Raw genomic sequence first — 14,207 nt, 5'->3', positions numbered from 1 at the left:
TAATACCCTACTGGGTATTGTATGGTTTACAACACCTTTAAATGTACCATGATGAAAACAATAACACCTCATGACAACATTGGTCACATGCGTAAGAGCAACTCGAGTTTCTCACCAACTAACATCAGAAGGCAGAAGAAATGTTTTTAGAGTGTTTATTAAAAATATATATATATATATTGTGTCCTGTTATATGCTTGGCACTGTTCTATGTGCTTGGCATACCGCCAATATATAAGCAAAACAGAAATCCCTATTCTTGCGGAGCTTACAGTCTAATGAGAGTAAACATGTAAAGTTCAAGCATAATTTAGAAAGTAACACAGTAGGTTAAATCATTTAGAGATTAAAGATGATGTAGTAGGTTAAAATGTAAATCAAGCAGAGTAAGGATGTTTCAGAGTGTGGTAGGGGAGAGACTGCAATTTAAAGAAGGCTAGTCAGAAAAGACTTTTTGAGAAGGTGTTTGAGCAAAACCTTGGAGCAGGTAAGAAAGGGAGTCATCTAGATAATGTGAGACAAGAGCCTTCCAGAAGGAAGGAGCAGATTGCCAAGGGCTCTACCCAAGGAACTTGTTTGGTACACCTCACAGGAAGAAGCCAGTGTGGCGAGAGCAGAGTGAAAGAGGCCGAAGAGGAGGTGAGGTCAGAGTTGAATTGACACCAGACCTGAAACACCTTGGAGAGCCACTGCGGAAGCTTTGGCTGGTATCCATGGGAGAAATGGAAAAACACTGTCACCTGCTGCCATCCGGCCCTGCCTGAAATTGATGCAGTGTTCTCTGCAGTAATACCTGACTACGCCACTGGCTTGCTTTTTGGGGGAGTGGGGAGTGGAAAAGATTGGGGGGGCATTTCTCAAAGTAAGACTTGCATCTTCATTTGGATCGTGAGTGTTTCAGAGATCACACTTCTTATTTTTCTGTTTCCTCTTGACTCTAAGCATCTACTTTGCCCAACTTTGCTAGTCGTCCCCCAGTGTGAGTCTACTTACACGCTTGCCTTACTGAAATGTAGATGACTTAAGGACAGCAATCTCCTCTTTTCACCTCTCTATTTCCAGAGTGTGACACAAGATAAAAGCTCCACGAGTGTTTAATGGAGATACTGAGCTTAACTGGGAATTAACAGAAAAAGAAGAAAGGCGAATTGTGTAATTAAAGCACCACTGGCTTGTTTTGCCAATAACTCAAGGTCCTCCTGCTTAAATTGTCATGCTAGATTTTTGTTCTTAAAGTAATTTAGTAAGAAAATTTTCCTGGAAACTTCCTAATGTAGGCAATGATTATATTCCAAAAACTGCTCAGCATTCTCTCCCTAACTTCTACAATTTCAGGAAATTTGTCTGATGTCTGTGTGCATTCAAATTCATTCACACACATAGAGAGAGAATCTCTATTTGCCTGATTCTGAGAGAAACCTCCATTCAGTCAATGACAAGGAAGGAATATGAAATTTTCCTCATTCTTCTGGCAATTCTGTGAAAGCTCCAATCTTTAGAATGTCTCCTCACTATAGATGACAGACAGAAAAGGCAGGGAGAAAAATCTTTTGCCTTCTGCATGTTAATATATGCAATAGCATAAGTGCACATGTCTGTGCACATACATGCACACTTTGGAATATTTGTCTCTGATTTGCTTGTGCGAAACTCATTTCCCTGTCCAGTGTCCAACAATGTGGACCATCAGTGAATGGGAGGCTCCTTGCTCTTCATGATAACAGCGTGGCATAGTATGTCACTGTAATGACTTTCACAGTGCCACAGGTTATAACCTTTTATTGTATTTCATGAGATATGTTTAACTACACAAAATAGTTTTTAAAGATTCATTTTCAAATAGAGTTTTATAAACTTAAAAGAGGATCAGTTAAGAGGACCACACTAGCATCTTGCATTAATTATATACCTATCTCTTAGTATATTAACCTGACCACAAGAAGTTCAACTAGAAGTTACATAAAAAAGGAGGTTTTGTTATATGCTCACTCTGTACTGTAAAGGAGTAACCTAAACCATGTTGGGTAACTGAAGAGTCACCCAATTCTCTGATGAGCTCTGGATCCTTCATAGGTTAAGCTCTGTTGCTTGAACAGAGAGAGAGAGAGAGAGAGAGAGAGCAAGAGAGAGGAAGAGCGAGCGAGAGAGCGAGAGGGAGAGAGAGAGAGAGAGAGAGACAGAAAGAGAGAGGAAGAGAGAATCTTAAGCAGGCTCAATCCCTGGCGCAGAGCCCTACAGAGGGCTCTATCTCAGGACTGTGAGATCGTGACCTGAGCAGAAAATCAAAATTCTCAGACGCTTAACTGACTGAGCCATCCAGGCACCCCTCTGTTACTCTTCATCTGTGTGTTTGATAGTATTCTTCACATGAAGGTATCTCTGATGCAGCAAATTCCACACTCTTCTGACTTTTCTGGGCACATATCTCCAGTAATCTTCTCAACTCTATCCTGAGTCATTGTACATTTTCCCTTTTTATTGGATAATTCCCAAAGAGAATTAAACTCCAAACCAAAAGCCTGACCCTGCACTTACCCCCAGCTACTATCTTATTTCTCTGATCTTCTTTATAACAAAGGTCCTCAAAAAATTGTTTATAATTTCCCAAACTAATCTTTGTCTTATTTTGTTTTTAAACCCATTCCAAGCAAGTTTTTGTCTCAACTACTCAACTGAAAATACTCTTGTCTTGGTAACCAAAGGTGGTGCTAAACCCAGTGGTCAAATTTATATCAGTGACCATCAGTCAAACCGTGTTTGGGAGTTGATTCCTTCTTCATTAATACATTGTTTTTTTAATTTAAATTTTACTTAACATACAGTGCAATATTGGTTCCAGGAGTAGAATTCAGTGGTTCATCACTTATGTACAACACCCAGAACTCAACACAACAAGTGCCATCCTTAATACTCAACATTCAACTAGCCCATCTCCCACCCACCTCCTTCCATCAACCTTCAGTTTGTTCTTTATTATTAAGAGTCTCCTGTGGTTTGTTTCCCTCTCTTCTCTCATTTCCCCCGTTCCCATATGTTCATCTGTTTTGTTTCTTAAATTCCACGTATGAGTGAAATCATATTTGTCTTTCTGTGGTTGACTTATTTTGCTTAGCATAATACATGCTAGTTCCATCCAACAGCATTACAGATGGTCAGATTTCATTCTATTTGACATTCTGTTTGTGTATGTATATATATATATATATATATATATATATATATATATATATATATATATATACACACCATACCTTCTTTACCCATTCATCAGTCGATAGACATTTGCACTCTTTCCATAGTTCGGCTATTGTTGATAACATTAATACATTTTTCACCCCTATGGCTTCCCAGATATAGCACAGTCCTCATTCATTCTTCTTTACAAACCACTCTTCTCTGACCTTGAACTTATATCATGACTCAGAGCTTTCCTTTCCTTTATTTAGATGTATTTCCTTGGTGACCTCATTATGTCCCACAGTCTTAAGTATTCTCCATACACTGATGTTCCCAGCCTACACTACTTCTCTGAACTCTAGAATTATGTATCTAATTTCTTACATGCTTTTGGTATGCATTTTGTTAGAAGATATCTCCATATTAAACACAACCAAAATATAACACCTGATCTGTCTTTCCAGATTAGGGGAAAGAGGTCTTGTCCACAAATGCCACATCTAAAGAAATGGTAACTCCGTTCTTACAGTTGCCTGCACCAATGAATCTAGTCATCCTTGGGTTTTCCTTTTCACCCCATATTTAATCTATCCGTAAATTATGTTGTCTCACCCTTTAAAATATATACAGAATCCAACCATTTATCACAACCTTGAATACTGCTCCTCTGATGCAAGTTATCAACATCTCTCAACTTGACTACTGCAGTGATGTTCTAATTGGTGTCACTGTTTATCTCCTGCCCTCTGTTACCTATCCTCTGTAGAGCTTCCAGAACAAAACCTTTAATATGCAAGGCAGACCAGGTTGCTGCTTTGCTCAAAACTACCAAAAAATTTTCATCTTGTTTAGAGTAAAAATCAAATTGTTACAGCACTTTCAGATTGCTCTTGATTATACTGTGCATAGCCCACATTAATATGGTGAGAAATATTGGGGAAATAATGAGAGAAAGACCCAAGCTGACACAACATGCATTTGACCATTCTCCTTGTTTTATTCCAGCTACCCCAATCTTGTCTTTCTTTAAGCAGGTTTGACATGCGTCTACTTTAGTGCCTTTAGACTGGCTGTTCCTTCTGTCTTGATTGCAGTTCCCTTACCTGCCTTAATTCACTGTCTAATTTCATGAAGGGCTTTTTTCAAGTGTCTCTTCCCAATGAATACCTTCTCTGACTACCTTATTCAAAGTGAACCCCTTTCTCCAAATCTCTCTACCATTTCCTTGCTTTCTATTTCCTTTGTAAGCTTCACACCATCTGACATATTATATATTTTACTTAATTATTTCATAGTTATTTGTCTTGCTTCACTAAGTATAAAGTACATGAGGACAGAGATTAGTACTATTTATCTTTGGGGTGAATATTTGTTGAAGGAACAAATGATTGAATATCAATCTCTGGTTTAAGAGTCTTATTACTACTTGCATATCATACATACTTGTGGCTAAAATAACTATTTAACATTTACTTCCAATAATAAATCTTTGCTTTTTAATTTCTTTAGAGATTTGTTTCTTCTCCTGTTCTAAATAAATGCCTAAAATTCATATGTTAATCTAAACATTATTTCTTTCTCTAATATTTTACTTATATATTTGTGTTCCTTATCAGAAATGTATTTTGATATGGAGAATCAATTTATATTTGGGGTTATCAAATATAACTTTGAATATATATTTGAGTCAAATATAACTTTCCAATTTGGCAGAAAACTACCTTTTGGAATGTCAGATTATCTGTCATAAACATTAATCACCAAATTCATGTAGAAAATATGATAATTTTTTTTCTATCAATTTCAACTAACTTAATTTTGCAATAGGGCTTTATGTTTTATTGGCTTGTTTTGGAGGTTATTCTCTAAAACTATTCATTAATTTTCGGGGGTTGTGATTTAAAGCAGCTAATGAGTACTGGGCTCCAAAATAACAACTTCATCTAAAATTTTCAGGTGAAGTAGCTTTATGTTTAAAACAGTGACAAGGGGCACCTGGGTGACTCATTGGTTGAGTGCCTGGCCCTTGATCTCAGCTCAGGTCTTGATCTCAGTGTCCTGAGTTCAGGCCCCACATTGGGCTCCACACTCACCAAGGAGCTTACTTAAAATGACAACAACAACAACAACAATAACAAAACAGTGATGAAGAAATGACAATATAGTTAATCTCAAAATAAAATTACAGACAAAAATATTGTCCTATATTTCCTATCTTCTTGAGTTTTTAGTAGTTAACAATGAGAGCTGTTGCTTTAAATGCAGAGATACTTCAACTGAAAAAATGCCCAAGTGTTGAATGTCAGTATATTGGCATGTTCATTGAAAATGAAACTAGTAGAGTCTTTAAAAATAAGATTATCTTATGTTTCCTTTTTAGGCATACTGTTATAAACAAAGCTTGATAGTTGATTATGGATAAAAAATAAATTGAAAATACCAGTCTTGAAAATGTAGATGTAAATGGCTAGTGAATAGGAGTTGGAAAATGAAGAAGAAAGAAAAGATTGAAGGACAGGTAGGATTATAACCATCCTGAAGATATTTAACTTGAGTGAGATAAGAGATTTTATTTTGGGAGGAACAAAAATATTTTTTTAAGTCTTAAAAAGTCAACATTTCAGAAAAATAAAAAAAAATAATAGTTCTATTAGAAATTAGAAGAAGATGGTGAGGATAGTTTAAGTGATCTAAATCTTCCCTTGTTTAAGCCATAAATATGATATAAAGTTGATAAATCAATTAATAAATAGATAAGAATATTGTATAATATTATGATGAAAATCATGAAAAACAATAAAACTAGAAGTCATTAAGAATGGGTTTAAGGATTGAAATGGCAGAATGGAACAAAAAATTTTCTTTTGCTTTTCATCATTATCTCTTCTCAACTTTTTGTTTTAAAGGAAAAAAGCTATAGAAAGCATATCATTACCTATGTTATACTCACAATATGTATTCAAAAATATGCATTAAGAATTAGAAAACTAAGGGCAAATACACATTAAGAGCATAGAAATTCCATTGAGCATGTTCTCTCTTTGAGCAATGTTTGTGCTTTCCTGTTAAGATGAGAATTTACCTCAATATTCAAATTTGTTTTAATTTTGAATTGTGTCTTTTTTCTCCAGTTCTAAGTGTAGAAAGAAAAAAATCTCTTATTATTATGTTCACCAACTGCCAAGAAAAATATTGGATTTGGATCAGATATCTAGCAACAGAAAGCATTAGAGTTGCTCCAAAAAAAATAATGATTTGGCAGTATATTTTTAGTAGAAAAATAGGGAACGATTTGGAAAATAAACATTAAAATAGCAAAAGTTGAAAACAACAGCTGGATTGTTTGATCCTCCATGAACTTCTCCATTGAAGTCGGAGTCAATGATGGAAAAGAGAAGAATAAAGTAGGGCTGGGATATAAGATCAGGAGAGAAAAGGAAGGCTTTATTTGCATGTTTCATCTGAGCGAACTTGAAGACTATTTTGACATTTCCTACAGGTACTTAAAAGTAAATCTGAGTTTAGAAGAAGAAAAGAAAATTTAGTGAGTAATACTGTTTGTATAAGGCTCAAAATTATTCAAATCCCTAAAAGGAACTTTTGCTTTTTTTCAAAAGTGAAAATTTTGAAATATTCTTGATGTTCTTTCCAAATAATTTTAACACACTTAAAAAAATTGAGTAAAACAAAAATGGCTGTTCTGATTCCACAGAGGGCAACTTGTCTACTTTAAAATGTCTGCTTTCCTAAATGTTTATTTTACTATGCTTACAATTCACTGCTGTACTGAACTTGACAGTTGTGTTAAGTGAATAGCAGGGGAGCAGAGTGATTTGTTTAAGACACTGAAGAGTGTAAGGGGAAAGACAGATTATAAGCATGTGTAGGATTATAAACATAGGTAAATTAATACAGTTAAAGATTTCCTCTCAGTGACTAATCTGGAATATCCTGGACTCTTGGAGAACATGGGGTCATATTCCAGTTGAAATGAGATGGTTATTTCATATTTCCTTGGTACCTCCCTATTCATTTGCTCTTTCTATCCATATGTATCAAAAATGTGTTTAGAACTCTAGTTGCCAACTCTTGATATCCCTTAGGTCTGTAAAAGTGGATGCAAAATGTCAGTTCCTGACAACTTTCAAGTTATGTCATTAATTAGATTATTGTTCCAATTGTTTCTCTTCCTCTTTGGAAGTGAACTCACACTCTTTGCCATGGAACTTTGCAGTGCCTTACCTCTAGGCACAGAATGCTAACTCACTGCCATTGGGCTTGGTCATCTGAATTGTCTTGGCTAATGGAACGTGACCAGACATGAAGCCAAACCAAGACCAGAGAGCTCAGGAGAGTACAGCCACATCCAGCCAAGTCCAGTCAAGCTTGGTGGATCCCCGCCAAATACAACAGCAGTGATCCAGCCTCCTAAAAAGCACAGTTCTAGTGTGACATGAGCAAGAAACAAATGTTAGCTGTCATAAGCCACTGAAAAATTGGGGTTGTTTGTTGGTGCGGCAAATGCTGACTATTTCACATGGCTATTTCTGTAAATGTCGACAGTCGATACAGGAAAATAAGGTGTTATAAAATAAGAAAAAATGAGTTGCAGATAGGGATCAATAGAGAGACATACTGATTTCTAAAATTATCAAAGTTATTGCTCTTACTTTTCATTCAAATATGAATTAACCCAAGCCTGATGTCACAGCTTCGTTTCCTAAATTTGCTCCTAGAAAACCTGATGGAAAACTGTAATTCTAATTGAAGGTGAACCTACTTGATACTGTGTGAATTGGAAGCAACACCAAGGTACGCAAATTCGGGCTTGAGGTGTATATGAATTTACAAACTACTAGTGTTACATAAGTCATCAGGTCATGTCTTCTAGGATTGGAATGCTCCGTATATACTTGGAATCCACTTCTTAGGTACTGCACTCAGAAGGAATACATTTTGTATTTATTTTTCCTTGCCCAGAGACTCTTTCTGTGATTCAGTTCATTAAAATGAACTGTTTATGGCTAAAAGAGTCAGTACTCCTTTGTTAGTACGTTATAGAACCAGACTCATTCTAATCTTTACAAAAGACACATTTCATTGGATCACATACTTGGGAAGTCCAGATATGCAAATAATGATCCCCCTGCTGCCCCAACACACACATGCCTTATCTATCACTGTCGTAAATTTCAGTTTTTTCCTTATTTCTCCTTCTTTGTGCATGCTGGCTTCATTCTTCCTTGCCAAAGTTAAGTATCTCCATGGAATGTGAATGATGGCTCCAGAGCCCAAGGCTACAGATGTAGGTTCATATTCTAAAATTAAGAGACAATCTTACTTGCTAGCTTTAGAGAAGTGTTACAGGGAGATCTGGTCAGCTCAGCCTGGATATCTTATCTCAGGGAAATCTCTGATTGGCCTAGTCTGGATTATTCATCCCTATGTTGTTTGCCTTGATTGTCCCAATAAAAACACATAGAAGGATTAGGGATTTCTACAAATGAACCAGAAGAATAGAGCCAAAAAAGGCTTCTGAGTTGACAGAATTCTATTTTATTTTTATCTAGTGCAGACCCATATTCATACATTTAAGTAGCTCATATCTAGGAGGGTGATAAACACAGATTGTTCTTTTTTTCCATTTTTTTTTCTTTTAGCATCTATGACTCTGGCCCCTGGGATTCATGCCTTTACCCCAGCCTAAGTCTCTGTATTTATTTTCCTTTGCTAGATAACTTTCTCTAGCTAAAGCTATTTTTAGTTTGAGGTGGCAAGGAGAGTTTCAAGCTAGTTTCTGGGCTTATGAAATAAGAGAGAAAATGTTCATAATAATAACTGTCACTGGATTTCTTGTATAAAGATAATATATTTATAAAAGGATTATAAGTGTTTGGCAATTGAAAGAGAGATCCTTGGGGATTAGAGTAAGAGAGGTGTTTGTCACTTGCCAGAAAGAAAGAGAGAAAGAATGGGAAAAAGAGGGGAAACATGCAATGAGGCGGTGGAACTGACTTGATTCTTGATAAAATAAAGATTTTATTCCTTTAAGTATAATCCTTACCCATTATCACTAGATATTTATTAAATATATTAAAACCAGAAAATTATTGGAATATTGGACTTTGTGCAGATAAAAAAGAAAAGGACTGGATTTTGCATCTAGATGGAGGCAAGCTAATGTGGCACATATGGACAATGAGGAGATCTCAAGGAGCACACTGAAAGTACAAACTGCATGCAATTTTCAAATTGGTATTATTGACTCTGGATTCGCCCAGAGTTTAAACTTGAAGTTTATCAAAGCTAGCCTAGGGGCACCTGGGTGGCTCAGTCGGTTAAGTGTCCAACTTTGGCTCAGGTCATGATCTCGCGGTCTGTGAGTTTGAGCCCCGCATTGGGCTCTGTGCTGACAGCTCAGAGCCTGGAGCCTGCTTCGGATTCTGTGTCTCCCTCTCTCTCTGGCCCTCCCCCGTTCATGCTCTGTCTCTCTCTGTCTCAAAAATAAATAAACATTAAAAAAAAAAGAAAAAAAAAAGCTAGCCTAAATCTCTGAAAAGCAAGAAGTCATAACTGACTCCTGGGATAAAAGCTTCTAATGTCAATATCCCTAACGATTGATCAGGGAAATAACCTGAATTCTTCTAGTAGTTTTGAAATCATTTTCAACTGCTATTTCCTAGCACCCCTCAAGACAAGAAACACCCCCAAAATATTGGTTAACTAGCAAAGGAATCCTCTTGTGTGCATTGCATGTTGCTTTTGTCACACAGCATGTGGTCTGATCTGCTCCAGTGTAAAATACTAACTTAGCAGCTTGAAGCAACGATGACTTATTTGCTCATGATCCTGTGGGTCACCAACAGGTCAGCTCATGGTCCAGTGGGCCTCTGCTAGCTTGGAGAAGATCCCTTGGATATGCTTCTATACATTCTCTTTCATTTTCTGACATAGCACCCCCCCCCCTTTTTATTAACTATGACAGAAGAGTTCCCAGCAGGAAGACGAGGACACAAGGCCCACTACACAAGTACTTGTCAGGTCTCTGATTGTATCACAACTGTAATACCTCATTGATCAAAGCAAGTTACATGCCCAAGCCCAGAATCAATGTGGGTGAAATCTACACACAATACACTGGAAGCCATTAATATAACAACCTACCATAGATAGAAATCTTATTATTACTGGTTAAGAAAAGTTCTGAGGGGTGCCTGGGTGATTCAGTCAGTTAAACGTCCAACTTTTGATAGCAGCTCAGATCATGATTTCATGCTTCATGAGATTGAGTCCTGGGTCAGCTCCATGTGCTGACAGCTTGGACCTTCTTGGGTTTTCTTTCTTTCTTTCTTTCTTTCTTTCTTTCTTTCTTTCTTTCTTTCTTTCTTTCTTTCTTTCTCTCTCTCTCTCTCTCTCTCTCTCTCTCTCTCTGCCCCTCCCCTGCTCATGGTTGTTCTCTCTGTCTCTCAAAATAAATAAATAAACTTAAAAAAAAGTTTTGAGTCTAGGCTACAAGTTTAGTGTCTTTAATGAAGACGATCTTTGAGGATCAGAGTGTGTGTGTGTGTGTGTGTGTGTGTGTGTGTGTGTGTGTGTATGTGTGTGTGTAAATTGTTTTCTGTTATCGCATAAGGAGGGAAGTTAAACCCTTTTGTAAAAGGCTACTTCTACTTAGAGTAGGAAATGAAAGTTAGTCCTATAAAGTTAATGTTTTTCAAAACTGGCCACAGTAATATTCTGCTTTCGCAATACTCACAAATAAAAAATTTCTATTTTCTTCATTCAGAGGTTGATTTTTTTACATGTATGTAGGAAAAATTTCCATGAGTGCATCAAATGTGCAAATTTTTCCTCTCTTATACTTGGTGTGTAGCACATAGCTTAGCATGTGTTAGATGTTAAATATTAGTTTGAATAAATAAAGGAGTGAATTCATTAACTAAGTAGTAGAAGAATTATTGAACAGATAAAAAAGAATTGTCTTACCTGGTCTGGTATCTTGAATTCTTATGTCTGTTTATTTTCCTAACACATACTTACCCCACGGGAATCATAGTCATGGCCATATCTTAAGCTACCATCTGTAACATTATGTTCCTCAAGTTTATGTGCCAATACAACTCTTATTTTTGAGCTCCTGAACTTTATTTTAGAAATATCTGGTTGAGAGTCACCTGGGTGGATCACTTGGTCGAGAGTCCAACTTCAGCTCTGGTCATGATCTCACGCCTCGTGAGTTCAAGCGCAGCATCAGACTCTGTGCTGACAGGTCAGAGCCTGAAGCCTGCTTCGGATTCTGTGTCTCTCTGTTTCTCTGCCTGCCCCTGCTCCTGCTGTCTGTCTTTCTGTCGTCTCTGTATCTGTCTCTCTCTCAAAAATAAATAATCATTAAAAAAAATTTTAAGAAATATCAGGCTAAAAATCTCTAGGCAGGTCAAATTTAAAATTTTCAGAAGCAAACTTACCTTTTTCCTATAAAGTTGCCTGATCTTCAGTATTTTCCATCTTGATGGACATCAACCATAACAACTTCTTACTAGATACATCTCTGGAGGCAAGGGAAATGAAAGTGCGAATGAACTATTGGGACTTCAACAAAATACAAGGTTTCTGCACAGTAAAGAAAACAATCAACAAAACTAAAAGAAAACCTTTGGAATGGAAGGATGGGAGAAGTTCAGAAATTGACTTATCTGGTAAAGGGTTTGTATCCAAAATCTATAAAGAACCTATCAAATTCAACACCCAAAATACAAATAATTCAGTGAAGAAATGAGAAGAAGATATGAATAGACATTTTTCCAAAGAAGACATCCATATGGCCCACAGACACACTAAGACAAGCTCAACAATACTCATCATCAGGGAAATACAAAACCTGCAATGAAATTATCACCTCACACCTGTCAGAATGGCTAAAATTAACAACAGGAAAACAACAGATGTTGGCGAAGATGCGGAGAAAGGGGAACTCTCTTACACTGTCGGTGGGAATGCCACTCCGGAAAACAGTATGAATGTTCTTCAGAAAGTTAAATATAGAACTACCCTATAGGCCAGCAATTGCACTACTAGATGTTTATCCACATTACACACAAATACTGATTCAAAGGAACACATGCACCCCGATATATATAGCAGAATTATCAACAATAGCCAATATCCAGAAAGAGCCCAAATGTCCCTCGACCGATGAATGAAAAAGAAGAGGTGGTATGTATATATCCAGTGGAATACTACTCAGCCAGAAAAGAAGAATGAAATCTTGCTATTTGCAATGACATGGGTGGAGCTAGAGAATATTATGCTACATGAAATAAGTCAGTCAGAGAAAGACAAAAACCACATTATTTCACTCATATGTGGAATTTACTAAATGAAGCAGATGAACATAGGGGAAAAATTAAGTAACTTTGGAAATTTTTGGATATAAAAAAGAAAGAAAGTCTGGTTAGAATTCTCAGATAGGACTTGAAGTTGCTGGAATTTCTTCAGCCTGCAAGACTAAACTCTGTTCTTTAAGCTACTCAACTGATTGCATAAGGTCCACCCAGATTACATGACAATCTCCTTTGCAATTATGAGTATAATTTATTGCTAATCAGCTGATTATCACCTTTAACCACATCCACAAAATACCTTCACAGCAACACTTAGAACAGAATTTAATTGAGGAACTGTGTAATGTAGACTTGCCAAGTTAATACATGAAAATACCATCATAATTGGGAATATAACTTTAAAACAATCTGCAATACTTTAGGATAGGGGAACTAAAAACAAGGGGGGGGGCTAACTTTTAGATTACAATTGATTACACCTTAATTTTAAAATAAGTAACAATTATGTTATTGATATGACATATAAAAATACTTGGTATTTTAAAACTATTTAACTTAGAAAATCATTGAATCATTTTTGCTAAGACTACAGTAAATATCATTTTACCAAACATTTGAGTTCATAAGAATTATTTAATGTGTAGAGATATATATGCAAGAAAATGTGAACTATTGTCTGGTTTGGTGTGCTAGAGAATTAAACATAGAATTTAAATGTAGGATATAGTAAATGAACATATAGAATTGTATCAGTTTTTCAAAATATTTTTCTTTGGAAAAAGCTTTTCACTAAAAACATGAGTTGTGTGAATTAGTTGCAAAATATTATCAAGATAACAACCAAAATATCTACGCTGTAGAATAAGCCTCTATTGTTATAAATTATTATATAAGCTCTTTTAGGAGTCCTACATAGAAATAAAATATTTTAGAAATAAGTATTTATATTCTACTTTGAAATAATATACATTTAATATGTTAATATTGCTGTGTAAAATTAGGTTTTCAAAGCTAGGAATAAATCCTGGATTTTGACATTAGCCATCAGGATGATTAAGTAGAAACATGCCAGGTCTATCTAATTTGAAAAATTCAAATAATCAATATTCCTAGTTGATATCTAATTATTTTTGCAAATTATTAAAATTTTAAAAACTCAGAAATACTGACATATATTTCATTGCCTACATTTTTATACTGCATTAGGGGATTTTTATTACATAATATGTACTAAGAGTAAAATATAAAAATTTACATGGGTTAGTAATATTTATCACTGTAATACTTGATGCCATATATGATGAACTGACCTAATAACAACCTTTGAAAATAATTTGAAAAACACCTAAAGAAAAATAAGTTTACAACCTATGTGTTTAAAAGTTAATGTACATTTTCAGGGCATTCACAGGTAGGCGGCAACAGATACAGTCCCTTAGTCTAGCACATCCATACTCATAACATCTATTTGCTTTGCTTTGTCAAAACATATGAAAAATCATTAAAGTGTTTTAATAAATGTCTGGTTTTCCTGCTCATTCATCTTATAAATATTAATTAGCCATGGATCAGGCAATTAAAGTTTAATCAATTTGCACTAATTAGCACCACATACTTGCATAAAAAGATAAAACCAACTCCTGCATCTGGCTGTTATTTGCAGTTTTTGTCAAGTGCTGATGAGTTTAA

General features: G+C 35.7%; 1 long non-coding RNA gene across 1 annotated transcript in view; it reads left to right on the top strand.

Moving 5' to 3' along the window:
• Nucleotides 1-14,207, top strand: part of LOC122231017 — a 205,897-nt gene that overhangs the window by 175,957 nt on the left and 15,733 nt on the right. Inside the window, exon 3 of the long non-coding RNA XR_006208125.1 lies at nucleotides 7,914-7,989. This is a non-coding gene — a long non-coding RNA (uncharacterized LOC122231017). The remainder of the gene's footprint in view (nucleotides 1-7,913; nucleotides 7,990-14,207) is intronic.

This window comes from Panthera tigris, chromosome A1 (assembly GCF_018350195.1).
Source record: "Panthera tigris isolate Pti1 chromosome A1, P.tigris_Pti1_mat1.1, whole genome shotgun sequence".
NCBI classification, from domain to species: domain Eukaryota; kingdom Metazoa; phylum Chordata; class Mammalia; order Carnivora; family Felidae; genus Panthera; species Panthera tigris.
The sequence above is the reverse complement of the archived record's forward strand: the minus strand, read 5'-3'. Positions and strand labels throughout refer to the sequence as shown.